Below are 4,289 nucleotides of genomic sequence, written 5' to 3'. Positions count from 1 at the left end.
TTAGTATTCCTCCAGATGTTGTAAGTATGTCATCTTCTATTGCTATTAGATGGATGTTGGGGATACGTATCGCGTTGGAGTTATGAGTGAGTTTGGATAAGATAGATCTCGGGTCGGTTTCCTGCTAGTGTTAGGGTTATCAAGGATCATATATGCCATCCTGCAAGCCAAAAGGTCCTTGATAAACCCAAAGAGGGACGCATCTTGCGGAGTGGGTTCCGCGCATACCGTTATCATTTCGGATCTTTTCCCGGATCTATGCAGGAGTATTAATTAGAGGATACTCGATCAGGGTTGGAGTGATTGTTCTCCAATGAAGTCAACGTTCAGAGGTTCTATCGTTGTTCAGGTACGGTCGACAATTGACTATGGATGAACTTTGGAGTTCAAGGCACTACCGTTGCTAGGACAGGGCTGGTAACCTGGAGAGGGTAGTGTTAGTTGCAGGTGCTAGATGCATAAGTGGTTGGTCATCAGATCTTCAAGAGAATTGTATTTCGCATGGGCTGTGTTCGGTTAGAGTTCAGTGGCACTGCAAGATTGGAAATGAGAACGAGGATTCGTCAGCTAGAGTGAAGATTGAGACCTTCAATTGGCAGCATGGGAGATGGATTGAGGTGTTAAATTGGACCAGATTTCAAGAGTACTCTTCAAGATTTCAGAGGATGGACGATCTTAAGGTTTGATTGGTGATGGATCGCTAGCACTGGTAAGTACAGGTTGTCATCAAGGGGATACCAGGAAGCGGGAAGGATTGGAAATCCTTCAATTCTTGCGTGCAGTGAATACTTAGTCGAATCTAAGTGGGGGAGAGACTTTTTATAAAGTTCTCCAAATGTGAGTTCTGGTTGCGCGGGGTGCAATCTCTTGGGCACCTTGTCAACCAGAAGGGTATTCTAGTTGATTCGGCCAAGATAGAGGCCATGATACATTCGGAAATTCTGAGGTCTCCATCCGAGATTCAGAGTTTCCTGGGTATAACAGGTTATTACCGGAGATTTACAAGGGACTTCTCCGAGATTGCGGTCCCTTTGACCCGACTGGCCAAGAAGTCGGTGGGCTTTTATTGAGGGTTTGAGAAGCAAGCAACCTTCGATACTCTCAGACAGCAGTTGTATGAGGCACTGATTCTCACCTTGCCAGAGGGTGTAGATGATTTCATGGTTTACTGTGACACTTTGATCACGGGCATGGGTACGGTACTGATATAGTGGGGTCACGTGATAGCAGGTTTCGAGAACCAGGTTAGAGTTCCGGTTAGCACTCGAGTTCAGTTGAGGGTTAGGTCGAGTGCGTGTTCGACCCGGTTGGGAAAGTGTTGTAAGACTACGGGGGTAGCCGTAGCATTCACTAGCAGTCAGATAGTATGGAAAGTGTTGTAAGACTACAGGGGTAGCCGTAGCATTCACTAGCGGTCAGTTAGCACTGAAAGTGTTGTAAGTCTGTGGGTGTAGCCGTAGCATTCGCTAGTAGTCATATAGTATTAGAGTGTTGTAAGTCTGCGGGTGTAGCCGTAGCATTCACTAGGTTGGTAGATGGAATGAGCGTGTTGTTAGAACGCGAAAGGAACAGTAGTACCCACCAGTTCGGGTGCAACAATGAGAATATGGAAATCCAGATATTAGATTTCGATATTACCCAGATGGATTAGCTCTGGTTGAGCCAGTGATAAGACTGTAGGAACGCCACTACAACTATGATACCAGGCAAGTAATGGACTGCTTAAGGGCGTTTGTGATGTAAGGCTACCATTGGTTAGGTAGCAATCACTTTTAGTCTCGGGTTGGATGATGACCGGATTCGACGCATGGGTCTGATCGGTTGTATTAGGAGGTTGTTAGAGCCACAATGGCATGATAACTAGTGGAAACTAGTTCAGAGAAGGATTTTGTTCAGGAGTTGTGTGAGGCGACTAAGTGGGAGTCCTTGGCTCCCCAACCGGGCTGGAACCCGGTAAATTCAGATGATTAACGGATGAATTGAGACCAGGAAGGTCTCGATAGATTATGGGAAGCAGCTATGTAGCAGCATATTGCTTTCGGCAGTTCAGTGTTTAAGCAGTTTTAGCAATGGGCAGTGTTAGCATTTGTGTTTCAGGTTGCGAGTAAGGACGGAATAGCTAGATGATCTGAGGAGTGACAACTCACTCACATGCAAGAGTATCCGAGCCTTGGCCAAGTATTAGTGGTCTGTGAGGATAATTGGGTCTGTGACCCTGTTTTATAGTGGGAACCACATGTTATCAAAAGTTGAGTAGTCAGTTGAGGGATAAACAGACTAGATTCAACAATAAAGATTCGGTATGGGTGGTCTGTTAGGGATTCAGACCATCTCGAGACAACAGATTTCAGACAGAATGCATGTGATCTTGCTGTGAGGAATTCGTTCACCGGCGGATTTTAGGGCTTTACGAGGATTGGTCATGGCTACCCTGGGATGGCTAGGGTGTGCCCAGGTTGGTGACCCTACTACTAGAGTGGTTTGGCGTGTAAGGAATGGTCAGGAATGATTTCGAGGATGAAATCCAATTTAAGTATGGGAGAGTTGTAACACCCTATTTATTTATTAAATAAATAAACAAATTAATGAAGGAATAGTTACCCTAAAATTTATAACTATATAGCAAAGTGTGATTTCGAGGAGTTAACTAGCATAATTTAGAAGTTGGGGGTTAAAAGTGTAAGTTACGTATTAATTTTGTCAGTATTTATGAAGGCAAGGACTAAATGGTAACTTTTGGGATTTCATTTGAAGAGATTTTGGGGTTATGGGGTTGTTTGTTAAATTAGGGATCAGATTTGTGAGTAAATATGGAAGCAAGGGTGTAATTGGTAAATATTGTACCTATAATGAAATGAATTTATGAAATCAGGGGCTAAAGGGTAATTTCTGGACTTGAAGTGAACAATATTAATGGAGGAGGGACCAAGAGTGACATATGTATATATAATTTTGGGAGTGGAGACGGGGGTTTAAACCCGTCAACCCATTCTACTCTCCTCGTCGCATGCTTATGATAAGAAGCCCTAACCCTAGTGTATTCTTCAGCCACCACCACCTTATCTCCCCCATCCCACCGGCCGTCGTTCCCTTCATCAAGTAACCACCATGACTACTCTTCTACCGGTGACGACATGCTTGAAGACCGAGACCGCGACTGCTATTGCTGATTCCGAATCGTTGCCCACTTCTTGTTCCGAGTCGATCGTCGCTGGGATGCGTCGCCGCCGCTAATCACCACCTGTTGGCGCCGTTATGCGTTCCACAGCTCCGTCGTCGCCATTCTCCTCCTCCCATCTTCTTGAAAGCATTTTTGGGTCGTCACTACCGTGCAACAGAGGCTGGATCGTGGGTTGTGATGTAGTTGCGTGGGTGTGTGTGACTTTCTGTCGACTGGAGCTCATGAAGAACCACCATGGCCGCCGGCCATGGTGGCTGACGCAGACGACGATGTTGTTGCCGTGAATGGTCGTTGTTGCTGCCGTTTCCTGTGCTTCCGCCGTCGCCACCCACTATAGGTGGGTGTTGGGTTCGTTTTCCGAGCAAGGGTTGTTGGTTGGTGTGTGTGTGCTTTTCTGGAAACCACAAGAAATCACCGCCGGTAGCTGCCATCTTCTACCACCACCGGCCACCATAGGGTGGTTGTGTGTGTTTATGTTGTTTAGTGTTTGTGTTTATTTCGAGTTTTAGCATGGTAACATGTAATTGGAAATGGAATAATGAGAAAGAAACTCAAACCACCACCTTATGGTGGTGGCTGCCGCCACCGGCCGCCGTTTCGGGTGGTGGTGTGCTTAGTTGTGTTGGGATTGCTAGTTTGGGGATGTTTGGTCAAGGGACTAAAACCCTAATGGGCCTTGAAACCCTAATGGGCCCAATGAGGCTTAATGGACATAAAACCCCAAGCATGTGTCTTGATGTGCACAAAAGTACCCACTAATTTTAATATTTATAACCTAACAAACTTAGACTAACTATGCACTTATAGGCAGTGTACCTAGTCAGATTACAGTATAGCTTAGGTAAGTCGGGTGTCGATCACAGGGAACAGTAGTGAATTAATTTAATATATTTGATTATAGGTTACAGGTCACACGAAAAGAATAAAGAAATAGTTTAATAAATCTCAAACTAACAATTAATTAACAACTCTCGATAAACTAACAAGAAAACAAATCTCTTCAGGTACTTTGGTTTAGATAAATTACACCTTAAAAACATAGATAATTGCATACACAAATTCATTTATTCATGTTCACCGATTCCTAAAATGATTAGATTCGCGTTCA

Source organism: Lactuca serriola, chromosome 4 (genome assembly GCF_051521515.1).
Source record: "Lactuca serriola cultivar US96UC23 chromosome 4, Lser_US96UC23_V15, whole genome shotgun sequence".
NCBI classification, from domain to species: domain Eukaryota; kingdom Viridiplantae; phylum Streptophyta; class Magnoliopsida; order Asterales; family Asteraceae; genus Lactuca; species Lactuca serriola.
The sequence above is the reverse complement of the archived record's forward strand: the minus strand, read 5'-3'. Positions refer to the sequence as shown.